Here is a 14,035-nt window from a genome sequence, read left to right as displayed (position 1 = left end):
AGTAGGTTGCAGCAGAGGCCAGGAACCAGTCTTCTCCCTTCTCTCATCTAGCTCCTAAATGGTGCACACACATACAAAATTTAAGCCCCAGTGCATGAACAGATGTGAACTCACAGGCTGCTTAAATGCAATAGCATCAGTTATATGCTTGACCCTCTCTTACTTTCAGCTTTTAAATGACGAAGCTTCCTACTTAGATATAAACAGAAAATGTTATTATTCATCACTTATGATAGAAGACATGAAAAGCACCAAGATACTTAGAACACCACATAAATAACATAGCTTATAATTTCAGAGTTTTCAAATATGATTATTTTGGAAGCCTGTCTCCCTAAAAACTTCACCTTAAAATAAGAAGTGTCCTTTTGCTGGAACTCCCCATTCAGCTTCCTGAAGGCCAACTGACACATGCACACACACACCCTCTATTATAAAAATGAAGGAGCTGAAGAAAAATATACTTTTCCAGCTGCCTATCAACTAACGAGTAAGAATAACCCTAACTGTTGTTTAAATCCTAACATGTTAATTGGAAAAAGAACAAAATTAGATCTGAACTGACAGCACTCCCTTTGAAATTTGCCACTTTGTGGCCAGGATTCAAGAGCTACTTTAGGCGGGTCCAAAGACATAGTTGGGCCCGCCCCGGATAGCCGAGGTGAGCCTGATCTCATCAGATCTCAGAGGCCAAGCAGGGTCAGCCTTGGTTAGTAATTTGATGGGAGATCTCCAATGAAGACCAAGATTGCAGAAACAGGCAATGGCAAACCACCTCCGTTAGTATCTTCCTATGAAAACTCCACTTTGGGGGAGGGGTTGGGGGGGGGGTCACCAGGTCAGCTATGACTTGAGGGCACTCCACTCGAAAGACATGGTTGACACAGCAGGACTTTTAAACTTTTCTTCCCCACAAGAGGTCCCCAATGCTACCATCTCACTGACTGCAATGTAAACTTAACTAGGGTTCAAAAGCAATTCACCGTGAAGCATGTGGTGCTGCAGGGAAGCAGAGCAATTTCTCTTCACTGCAAACAGAAAAGGGGGTGGAGAAAGGGCATGGGGGAAGCAGTCTACCACTAGGTAAAGTAGCCAAATACTGGGCCTATTCCTCTAGCACTGCCACAGGGCAACTGCTTCTTGGATTTATGTCTAACAAAGAGAGTTTGGTTTCCTTTTCCCATCCAGTCAGATAATCGTGTTTTCATGGTCTGGTTTTTAAAGGGAATAAAGGCCATTTCTCTCACCTTCTTGCTGTAGTGCCCTAAACCAGCAGATGGAACACTGCCTGCCTGCTTTGTTCTTCAAGCCACAAAGCTCCCTGTCTTTGCCAGCTGTTAATTAAAAGTGATAAATGAGGGAGAAAAGGGGAAATATATATATGCCAACAGCATTACAGCATTTTGTATCTTCCCACCTAGCCTGGGGGTTTCCATAATGGGGCAGGGCCAAGCCCTGTGAACTGCACGCACCTTCCCTGCCTTCAGAAGGACAGCAGTCACAATTCTTACATCTGATCAAAAGTTATAACTGAAGCATACAATGCCGAACTCTTGTGAGCTAAGAACTAAGTTAATACAATCTATGTCTGCTGCCTCAGTCCGTTCCTTTTCTGCCTTGCCCCCTCTACCTTTTTAAAGCATCAAGCTTGAAAGAGGAGTCCTATGATACTCAAGCTATTTCACTGCTTAGTTGTTCTAGAGGGTCTTAATAAAAAGGTATTATGCCACTGTACCTATTCAGATTATTATTATTATCCTATAAAGCTCTGTCAAACTCCTAGTGGATAAGTGGTGGAGAAAAGTGCCTTCAAGTCATAGCTGACTTATGATGAACCTTCTGGGGTTTTCAAGGAAAGAGACATTCAGAGGTGGTTTGCCATTGCCTGCCTCTGCAACCCTGGTCTTCTTTGGAGGTCTACCATCCAATTACTAGCCAAGGCCGATCCTGCTTAGCATCCAAAATCTGTCGAGATCGGGCTTGCCTGGGCTATCCAGGTCAAAGCGGAAGATCAGTAGTGGAATTTCCCCCCTCCCCCAATATATTCTCTGAGATAAAGTGGAATACGTAATATCCATCTGCATTAGTGAACAACAAGTACAGGACCCAGAGGTGGGATGGAATGTAAGAAGTTGGCAAAAGGGAAAGTGCACCACAAGAGGAAAAAGAGGGTAAACTTTGTGTTGAATAGCTAATTAACTTTCCATTGCCAGATAAGCAACATTTTAGCCAAGGAAACGTCTGAAAATAAACCTATATTGTTCTTTCAGCGAGCCCCGTGTAACTGCAGGATAAATGTGTGTCCAGTTCTTTGAAGAGCTATTTTTATTAGCAAGGTCTTGCAAGTCGTCTTGCATCATCAAAGAAGAATGCTGAGAATCCCTGCTGTAAGGTGTAGGTGTATCTGGGCACCAATTAAGAGGTAAGGGCACACAACCAAGGTTCTGAGACTTGTTATCACCCTGACCTCAGTTCTTCTCACTTCACCTAGCTGCTTGAGGTGCAAGGAACCACATCCATTCATTTTAACTAAGCTTCTTTCAAATGCCCCAAATAGCAAATTGTGCTTTTCCTTCCTCTTATGATATATAAGTAACATGCACTTTTTCAGCCATCTGTACATTTGCCTAGCACAGTTGCAATCCAATAGAACTATGCCAAAAACAAGGAACTTTCTTCAGCTTTCTATATTTGGAAAGACTAGGCAGGCACATGCGACCAAGTCAAGCACATCTGTCACCAGCAATGAAAATCCTAGTTTTCCGTAAAAACCTCAAGCTGCAAGAAAAAGAGCCAGTTCTCCTGGCCCCACTATTCATCCTGAGCAATGGCTTATTACAATCCTAAAGGAACTCTTAGGGAGCAGAATCGCGCCTTAAATGTGTAAGAACCAGGCAAATAATGCAACGCATTCTACAGCTCGCTTAGGCATTTCCAAAGCCCCTATCACTGTGGTGTCAGAACACTCTGAAGCATCTAACAGCTCAGATGGTGGAAGACTTGGACAGAAGCCAAGTGGCTTGGACTCTCTCCCTAGCTAGGTCATTAAATCTAACTAAAGCGGGGGAGGGAGGCTCTAGTTAAACAGTATCTCAGGCCCTCCACAGTCTGCTCTCTCCACCACCGCCGGTCTCATCAGTGGACAAAGATGTTCTCAAAAGAGACAGGTAAGTTTATGGCTGCAAAGGAATTGCTAAGACTTCTGCAATTATAACCAGGCAACTATCATTTAGCCTCCAGAATGACAGCTGTAAATTTAGCAGCCAGGCTACAGAGAAGGGGGGCAATCCGCTAGGGAATGTTACCTGCACAGAGACCCCAATGAAATTAATGGGTGCTGCGCACGAGTACAGCTTTACTTTCCTATTTTAGAAAGAATTACAACTGAAACGTTCCCAGTGGATGTGAACCAAATTCCACTAATAGCTTGGTTAACAAAAGGCTGACATTTTCCTACAAAGGTTCTTCTCAAATCTTCTCATCGGCACATCCAAAATAAGGGTTAGGCCAAACTCACACGCACACACACACACGCACAGACACACAGAGCCTACTAACACTTTTAAGAAAAAAAATTTAATCTGAGTAGCAGCACTTCTACCCCAGAATCGACTGACCATGCCCAAATCACCTGAATTACCTCCACACATTGAGCAGAAGACTTTCTAGGATATTTATAAACCAGTACTTGAAGGCCAAACAGGTATTTGCCTCTCAATTTACAAAATGGGATGATGTTTTAAGATTAAGCCAATCTCTTCATACCAAAATAATTTTTAAAAATGGGCAATGGACTTCCCACCTTGCTGGGGCTAGAACATTTTAAGTTCTAGGTGCTTTAGCAGCTCCAGAAGATAATGAGGTGTTGGAGAACTCTGTCAGGAATGGGGGGGGGCCTCTAGTGGAAGGGTGCAGGTGCATCTGGATGAGTATGGGGCATAGATTAATAAATTTAAAGTAGTCACAATGAAATACAAATGCACAATACAATAAAAAGGTAAAGATAAGAAAGCAAAAGGGCAAAAGATCTAATTATTGTTTTTAATATTGTGTACTTAAGTAAACATGCAAGAGAGTTAAGAAATTGAATAAAAGTATAGCAAAACCCGGTATTTGTGGAGATCACTTAATGATCTCAATCTTAGAGTTATCAAAGTTATTTCACGTAACAAATTACTTAGCACAAAGGAAGTTTTAGTACTTGTTGAGCAGATTTTCAAAGTGACAAATCAAAGAGTTGGAAACCTCTTATTCCAGCATTCTATTGGGTGACCCTTCTACAGGCAAACTACTGTAATGCATTCCCTACCATCACCCCCCACAGTGGATCTGAGTAAGCCTGTAAGATCAGGGCCAAAAGAGCATAGCAAACGCTTCTGAAATATCAAAAAAAACTAAATTACAGAGTTCTGTATTCGGAGAACAGAACAGTGTTAGAAGTTTAATTCCTACAGGCTACCTTGAAACCACAGCTAAACTATCAGCACTGGGCTCAATGGGGTTACACGCCCTGATCTTTAAGCCTCTCTAGATAGCTGGTAAATGGAAACACTTATTTTACAGAGATATTCAAGCAAGTGGGAGATTGGGATTTGGCTCAGGCTACCTTGCATGCTACAAGCCGCTCCAGTTGTCCGTGGAATGGGCATTATATTCACTGTGTGTGTGTCCAAATCATAGGATATGCTTAGCACATAATAGAAGCAAACAGGCCCAGACGTTGGGGGCTATAGACAGAGGGATTTGTATCAACAGACCCCTATGCAAACACCTCACCCTATGAGGGGGCAATTACAAGGAACCAGAAGGTAGCAGTGTGAGCTGGTGTGATCCTGATCCCACCAAATATTCAGACCAAATAGAGAGACAGCATGATTTAACAGGTGAGCAGCACAGAAAAGCAAGGGCGACAGTGTTCTAAATAACCCCTCAAATAGCTAGTGGAACCCTTTCGGGAGACTGAGAAGGGAATTAGTTTTACCACACCAAATAGGCAAGCTACTGAACAGATCATACTTCAAAGTAAACCATGAGAGAAATTCTCTAAGAATTAAAGGAGAGACATTGATCCAGTCACTACAGAAAGTAAGTGACAGAATAGTTTGTTGAAGAGCTCTATTATAAGGACAAAATTCAGTAAAGAGACTGAAACCTGACAACATCAAGACCGTTGATTGGCACATTCTTTCCCCAAGATCTGTTACAAGTAGTCCCATCTGCAGCCTCTGTTCCTTTCCTATTTAACTTCCAATTGCTGTCACTTTCACTTATTGCTAAGTCAAGGCATATTGCAATTACCAGAAGCAGGATATATACCAAGTGTATTTCAGATCACACTGGATGCCCACAATTCATATCAGTGCTCGCCTTTAATGAGATTAGGACACAAGAGTACCTACATTAAAGGGACCTGTTACAGTTTCTCTCCAGCTAACCAACAGGCAAGTTATTGGTCCAGCATAAATTAGGACAGCTCTTGGACAGCAAGGAAGCTTCCCACTGCTGCACAGGAGACAAGAGGGACAGCCTGTTTCCATCTCTCACTGACCAACTGAGCCCAAACACACTATGCTCCCTACTGTGTTTCAACGGCAGTAGACAGCCCATTGGGTGGAGGAAAATCCCAAAGTACTAAACCACAATCCCTGTCATCAAAAAAGCAGCACTGACAGCCCCTCCAGGGAAATACCCTGGAAGTCTAGCTGGCATCTAAGGGGCTTCTGGACCCGAATCTTGCTCTTCTACAACAGACCAACACGGCCACGCACCTGAAACCCCCTCCCTCCAATGGGAAAGCGAAGTCCACTCTCCATAGGAAGCACAACATAGATTTCAAAACCAGAGAATCGAAACCAAAGAAATAAGAGGGAAGTGAAGGAAAGCATACAATATATTTCGAAATTGCAGAAAGCTCTAAATAACAGACCTAACATTTCAGATATTATTAGCTACTTAACTCTAACCATCAGATTATCTTTTATAGGATCCAGCCAAAAGGCCTCATCCTATTTTGTTTCGTGTGCCTCATCCCTTGGAACAATCAAATTCAGCCACAGCGCTTCTCAGTGAGTTAGGATGCTCCAATGGCTCATGGAAACACTGTCCACAAGAGACAAAAGATAGGTGATATCTGTGTCAATAGGGCTGCCCCTTGGGCCCTATATGAAGGCAAAGCTCTCCAAACTTTTTTGTTTAATAAAATAACGAAGAACTGTATACTGATGTAGCACCACATTCTGCATTGGATGGAATGAAAACAAAGGGGGGAAAGGTACGTGACAGACAGAACAATAAAGAACGCTTATAGCGGTCAGATGTGGTGCTGTGCAAGAAGGCAAGGGTGCTGTGGGCAGAAGAGACAGACTTTACCTCTTACAGCTCAGCACATGACTTCACAACTATTACTATCCTCTTCGCTTCCATCATGGATAACAGAAAGTATATAATAATCTGTACAGAGGGAGCTGGGCAGAGGCAGGGGGAGACTAAAAGAACAAAAACTAAATAGGTTAGTAGCCATCTGACGGAATAGTCTACTTTGCCCATTAGTTTCCCCACCGACCAACACTAGATATAAAATCTCCAACTCCAGCCCACTTGGAAGGACTCTGAAAGACTTCAGACAATGATTTATGGTGTGCAAAAATGCACCTCAGTCCCAGACATTTCATCTCATGCCTCTGACAGCAAGAATGGCACGACATGGTTGTCATCTCAGGGAAACATGCTTTGTGGCTCACACAGGTGCTGCTGCACACTGCTCCAAGCTCTCATGGTTCTTGCACAGCGCCATCTTCAATTCAGGCCATAAACTTACCTGGGCATACTTGCTTGCCTCAGACCAGAACAGCCTCGGCAGGGCACTTGTATTCTACGTTCACAGCCATTAACTGACAGCCTTTTTAAAGGAATTTGACAAATTCGTGGAGGAAAGGGCTATCAATGACTACCTCAAAGAGGCCTTCAGATTCAAGAGCAGTGCTCCTGTAAATTCCAAGTGTTCAGGGGCAACAGGAGAAGTGTTCACCTCCGCTGGCCTCCCTTGGGCATTTGGACGGCCGCTTTTTTGGAATCAATGGACTGGGAAGGGGGCCTGAGCTTTGGATAAGAACACCTCAACCAAACACGGTTATGATAATTTTCCATGTTTGGGGCAATATGCAAATGCCTCCCTTTGGTCAAATACGCCATACTATTTTGCTAACCAAGCTCACATTTTTCATTAGACAGAATTTTAGACAGAAAAATCAATGTTTCGGGCCATTAAAAAATGCATCGTGACAGTGGCACTGTATCATCCAGAAACAGTCCTCATTGAGAGCCTGGCACTTGCATCACACTCAGACCCATTATAATCACAATAATCACCAAGCCATTTTTAGGATTCCTACTTGCAGTTTCCACACTGGGGATAACCAAGGGGTTTACAAAATTATGTAGTGTTGTTCAAGTTATTAATGTTCAAGCAGTAAATCTTCACAGTGTCAAGGGGGGGGGAGACAGTATTCTGCCATTTAACTACCAACCTTTGCTTCTGAAAAATTCAGTACTTTTAATTTGCAAGTATGCATGGGTAGAGAGAAGAGCATCAAACAGAAGTTCTCAATTTCACAACTTTCCTCCTAAGCAGAAATAAATTCCATAATGCAAAATGCATTTGAGTTTTGAATTAGGCTTCTGGATAGTACTTTAAAAAAGCTCAGTTTAGTTCACTATTACTAGCAGCCAATAAGTATGCACAGCAGTGCAGGAAATACTTGAATTGGGAGACTTGATTTAAATCAATTATTTATATCACTGATTTAAAAATCAATCTATCCTGTTAGAAAAACAGTACGGTGGGGTTTTTTTTACAGTGAAATCTGAAGAAGGGAGCTTTGACTCTCAAAAGTTCATATCCTGGAAATCTAGTTGGCCTCTAAGGGGTCACTGCGAGACTCAAACCCTGCTGTTTTACTGCCGATTAACATGGCTACCCACCTGAAGCTGGATATCTCAGAACCTTAAGACCACCTACCAAAGGACCGGCTTTCTCATCCCTGTTCAGTAACAGCCAAAGCTACTCCCATTACCTCCTTAATTATTTTCTCTCTCATGTAGTGATCCAAAGAGAAACTGAATACCTTGACCTTTCCACAAAGAAAAAGTCTTTTAAAGCTTTCCTTTGGAGATATAACACTGTAACTATTTTTAAACTGATGCGCAATAAATTTAAACAGGCCACAAAACACTGTTTCTTATGCTGGGGCATGACTAATTATCCGGGTACACAAAACACTTGCCAGAACAGACTACACAGCACTGGTTCTCTGCAATTCTCTTGTTCTATGTTTACTGTTGTTGGTCCCTCCCCCACAAAAAAGGATCAACAATCCCCCATTTGTAAAAGATTATTAAGTGAATCTGGCTTTCCACTGTTTCCGTGAAGAAATAAAAGGTGCCAGGATTAGAACAAGCTGAATAATCAATTCGTAAGATTCAGAATAAGCTCCCGTGGCCTCACTTATATGGTTGCCTGCAGAGTGCAGATGCAGGATAACTTACGAGCATCTTCCCCTACATGGTCCATACTGCTTATTTACACCATCTCTATTCCTGCACGGCCTCCGGAGGATCAGTTGCCAACAGAGCAGGGCCTTTTCTGTGGTGTTACCACAACGGGGGGGGGGGGATTCCCTTCCTGGGAAGGCCTGCAGATCTTTGGCACACAGCTGACTGAACTTATCCATGTTGACATGTCATTTCTGCTCCAATGCATTTGCCTCGCTTCTTTTTAAAAAACAATGGATTTACACTTTACTCTAAACTGCTTTGAATTTTGGGTAGAAAGGCAGAACACAAGTTTGAAAATAAAAAAAGACTCAAGTTAAATTCTCTCCTTAGCCAGTGACCTTTCTAAAGAATCAATGCTAAACACTTTATCGGATATCATCCAGTACAGGTGGGCAAGAACCGCCACTTTCTTCAAAGACCGCATGAGTGCAGCAACATACTTTTAAGACTTTGTTTGAAATGTTTTGTAAGCATTAAGAACCACAACAGAGATGGGAAATCCTAAGTACCACAATAAATTCTTGCCAAACAGACATCGGGGATTTTTCCAAGATGGAAGAGTCCATTTATTATTTCCAGATTTCAAAACATTAAGAGTAGAGAACTAGGATTTAAAACATTTAGAAAAGGCACTGCCAAAGCTCTTGGTCATCCCTGTAAGCGACATATTATAGGCTGCTTGCCTTCTATGGTGATCCATTATCTACCACACCTTTACCCATGTATGCTACATGAAATTATGATGTGTAAAATATATGAATATATCCCCAACTTCGAATACTTCCAAATGTATCTTCCAATGTCAACAAGTTGTAGGTCTCTAATCCAATGCCAGGGACATACACAGTTGTAAGTGAGAGAATATTTTTACCCAATTCCAAGCAAAATCTACTAATTCAAGGGATTCCATTTTTAACCATGCAAGAAAGACGAGGAAAAGGTTGAAAGCTGTCAGCACACAAAGCCTATGCTATGTCAAAAATAAGAAAGCAAGCTCAAATAGGTGGTTTCTTGATAAGCATACAGGAAAAGAATTGAATTTTGACACAAAAAGATGGGAAAACTGCAAAAAAGGGATTATTTCAGACCATCACATTCAGTAGTTCAAAAGCGTACATAATGCAGAAAATACCCCAATTCTCTTTGAAAGTAAAGAACCTAACAGCACATTAAAATCTCTTCACTATAATAAATCTGCCAGTTTTATAGTTTAAAATAAATTAGCACAAGACAAAACTCCAAAGAGTTTGTTCCTGAAACACAGAAGTTCAAACTAATCGTTCAATTATTTAAGGACAAAGTCAAAGGCGACTTCATACAAAAGACACAGGATTATACATATCTTAAAGCAGAAACACTTGCAGGAAGCAAAAGGAAATCAACTGTTCTTACTCCCAAGAAATCATACCCAAGTTTGAGATGTCAGCAACAATAAAGGCCAATTGCTGGATTTCTCCTAACAGATCCTAGCACACACAATTTGTATTTGTGTTGTCCAAACTTGACTGAAGAAAATAAATTGGCATGACATCAGGATGCCTACAGACCTTTTACAATGCAAGGCAAATACGGAAATTATCAAAATTTCTGGCTTTCATGAAGGGATTGACAAGCGACCTTCAAAAAACCTAAGCTGAAGCAATACCCTGTTTATTCTTTTTGCTCAGCATAGCCCCAGTTTTACCTACCGAAAGAGATACCTGTTGGGGGAGGGGGGGGAGATACTGATGCTTTTTCAGAACACTCTTCTTTAAGATAAAGAACTTCAGCAACCGGCATCTGTAGCTATCACAGAATGTTAACTCCAAGGATTCTTGGAGAACAAAAGCAGATCTAAACACATCATTGGCTCTGAATTTCTCCCTTCACTGTCCACTCTCAGTATGGAAAAGGAGCTTTTCCAACAACCTCTATCCTACTAGTTATCTAGCTTGAGGGCATGGGGGGGCAGGAATCCACTCTTAGTGGTCTACTTGCTCTACTATGTAGAACACTCCTGCTAAGGGACACCCACACATTCTTTAAGAAAATGAATGGTGGTAAGGAAAAAACAGGTCCAAGATTTCAGTCTACAATGTGCAAAGGAAAATAAACACACATTACAACCATTTACTGCCACATCCTGAAAATCTGTGCTTGGCAATATTTTTGGCCCTCTGTAAAAGAGAACTTGAATTCTTGTGACCAGAATGCCTCACAAATGAGAGATGCAGATGACTCTTAAAGGCCTTTCAGGATCAAATTAATTTCCTTCTGACAGTAATTAAGTAGCTTTACAAAAAGCTCACTTAATGGTGTGTGCATACTCTGGTTCCTTGCTAAGATTTCTCCAGCACCATTTACAGTTAAAACTCATGACTGCTCCACTGATCAAAACTACTTTGGCATGCATCACAAAGGAACATTTTTCTTTCATATTTACCCAAAGCAGTTGGTAATGCCCAGAACTACACAGATGTATGCACAAATCTAAATGTAAAGCCTGATTTAAACAAGGACTGATTAATCAATTTGTACTGAATGATTCTTTGCAGAACGCCCAGTAAGCTTGGTCTCAGCTTTACTGATCAGATTCTGCAGGCAAAGACACCGATGGTGCAGATCTAGTCTGGTCTAAAGTTATAACTGGAATTTGTTGACATTTTGGAAACAGGAGCTACAAAAAAAGCCATTGCTTGATACCACAAACATTCAAACATGAGGGTACAAGGAAACATAATTCAGAAGGCAAACAAGCAAATATTCCTGCAACATTCAACAGAGATCCTTGATGCAGCTATTCTTAGACTAACTCTGTGATGCTTTAGCTCCTAGCACTAATATGAGAGCCGCCTTGAATCTGCAGTGATGTGATAGAAACGCTTAAAATAAATACAAGCTGAATTTTAGTGGTTTAAGGCATCTGATACATTCTATAATATTTACTAGTTCCTAATTATTTCTAAATGCTCTAATTCTTAAATAGCAAGGGCTTGCCTAAACATGAGGCATCGGGCTAGTGTTATTCTACAACAAGAACTCTTGCAACTTAATCAATTACTAAAAGTAGACATCAGAGATGATGTCTAGTAAACTAGGCGCCCATCACTTGCTGTTCAGCTGTGCACATTCTAACTTATTTCAGAACAGGCTTTGCAAAGATATTGTTTAACAATGCCTAAACATAGATGAAAAATGACAGAGTAAGCAGGAAAAAAAGTTAAATATTGAAATAATTCAAGATGCATTTGCTAGGAAGTTGGAGCACTCTCCCTGACTGCCAGAGGATTAAGGAAGTTCATGCCCAGGTAGCATAAGGTCAAGTAGTTCTTCCCTTTATCTCCAAAATTGAAGATATGTCATCTAATCCTGAAAGGGGGGAGAGGGGGACAGAAAATGGCATTCTTCCATGTCAATCTATTCATAGCAAACCCTTACCAAAACAGTTCAGCAGAGAGACTGTGGAAAGAGGCCGCCACTCTCATTCAACTAGGCAGCCCTCCTTCAAGGCAAAGATGTCTTGAGAGTTTTAAAAATAACAGACAAGTCAGTGAATAATGGAACACTGTGAGGGAAAGAGAAGGTAAGAACAGTCCCTAACAGTGTTTCCTAGTTTCTTTCACTTTTGCGGGGGGGGGGGGGGACCGTCTTCCTAGAAAACTAGATGTTATTTTGAGAGCACACAGGCACAAAAGGCCCCATCTCCTCTGGCATGTTGGGGCACTCGTCTTTCTCCTATACCATCATCCTCAAAAGGCATCAAGTGCTTCAGTTAATACCATCTTGCTAAACTCTTTAGTGAAGAATTATTTGCATCTGAAGAGGTAAAAACCCTATACTTTTCCTTCGCGACTTGACTTCACGTGACAGAAACCTGCCATCTCTAGGAAAACTGGGAGTCAAGTTGCAAATGAAGATGTCTCTTTCTCACTCACACCAGAATCCAATAACCGTGCATTCCCTACACAAAAGCCCCTACAGAGAAAAAAAAACAGGAAAAGGCTGCTCTAGATACCTAAACCTTGCCTACAGTCACCAGCCAGTGGAATTGGAGAACAATGAGGCACTTGGGCAAAAAGACGTAGCCTTCTTCTCAGCACTGTTTTAAGCCCTACAGAATTTGGGGGAAGATGCTCTCCCTCCAAAAGTGAGGGCCACAAGCCAAGCACCACTTACGTGCCTCCTCTGTTGCTCAAGATGATTCACTTCCCCTTTGAGGTGCAATCTCAGCATATCCAACTCCTTTGAAAACGGGGAGAAAAGAGCCAACAAGAATTAAGCTGAGAGAAGCAACTCATCGTTGCCACCCACAAATGCACAGAGAAAGATGACAGAGAAAGAAAGGAGGATGCAGGCATGGGTCTTTCCAGGCCACCTCTCCCCACGCCAGCCTCATAAACAGCCGCCCACCCCCCCCAGAAGCAGCAACCAGGGTTTGCTCCAGGCAATGCAGCATGCAGCCTTTCTCACCCCCTCCTCACCTTTACAGGGATTGCTCCCTCCACACCTTTTAGCTGGACTCCATCTCAAGCATGTTGTCCAATGTCATGGTGAGGGAAGGGTGTCGCTCTCTCTGCCCCCCTCAAGCTCTGCCCCACCCACTCCATATCGAAACGGAGAAAGAGGGGGGGCTCCTGGGCGGCCGTGCCTCCCCCTCCTCCCAAGGCATGGGTGCAAATCCTACCTTATAAAGGAGGAGGGGTAGCTGTGTGCATCCTCGTCAGGAATTGGGGGGGAGGAAAAGGAGGTGTGAACCCCCTCCCCAAATCCTCTTCCAGGAATGATTGTGGGGCGGCGAGGAGGGGCTTTGCCCTCCGCCTGCCAGGAAGGGTCTTCCCCCCCAGCCCCTCCCTCCCGGAGAGAAAGCGCCTCTTTGATTTGATTCCTCCGCATGAGGCGGGCGGAGGGGAGGGGGCGGGAGGGGCGCTGCCCACCCCCAGCTCGGGCGGGGGAGGGGCGCCCCGCTCTCCCCCTCCCGCCGCCCCTCCCGCATTGTTCCCTCCTCTGAGGCGGCGATACCCACCGGGTCGGCGTCGGGCCCGGGCCGGGCTCTCGGGGCGGGGCGGCGAGAGGCCGGGAGGGAAAGGAGGCGGCGCCATGTTCCCCTCCTTCCCTCCGGTTCGCGGCCGAGGAGGGGGAGCGGCCTGTAATGGCGGCGGCGGCGGCGCTTCTGGGCCCCTCACGGGCGGCGCGACGGAGCGCGAGGACGCGGCTGAGGCGGCGGCGGCGGAGGGGGGGTTCTGGGTGCGCGCGCAGCCCGGGCGAGTCGGAGGGGGCGACGGCGGAGGAGGGGGCGGGGCCGAGCTGGCGCGCGCCGGGAGACAGGGGAGAGGGGCGGGGCCGGCTGCGGCGAGGCGACGAGAGGAAAGTGGGCGTAGCCGCCGCACGCCGAGGGGGAGGAGTGGGAGGAGGAGGGTGCGCGCGCACCCACACGCGGCTTCCCCGCGCAAGAGGCTTCGTTGGGGCGCGCGCGTTGCTGCTGCCGCCGCCTTTTGATTCATTT

General features: G+C 44.0%; 1 protein-coding gene across 1 annotated transcript in view; it reads right to left on the bottom strand.

Annotated features, from left to right (window-relative positions):
- ARHGAP35 (Rho GTPase activating protein 35) overlaps positions 1-13,749 on the bottom strand; it is a 68,491-nt gene extending 54,742 nt beyond the window's left edge. The window contains exon 1 of the mRNA XM_054999155.1: positions 13,556-13,749. The gene's annotated coding sequence lies outside the window, so the exon portion shown is untranslated. The remainder of the gene's footprint in view (positions 1-13,555) is intronic.
- Between the last annotated feature and the right edge of the window lie 286 nt (positions 13,750-14,035).

The sequence above is a fragment of the Eublepharis macularius genome, chromosome 15 (assembly GCF_028583425.1).
Source record: "Eublepharis macularius isolate TG4126 chromosome 15, MPM_Emac_v1.0, whole genome shotgun sequence".
In the NCBI taxonomy this organism is placed as follows: Eukaryota; Metazoa; Chordata; class Lepidosauria; order Squamata; family Eublepharidae; genus Eublepharis; species Eublepharis macularius.
The sequence above is the reverse complement of the archived record's forward strand: the minus strand, read 5'-3'. Positions and strand labels throughout refer to the sequence as shown.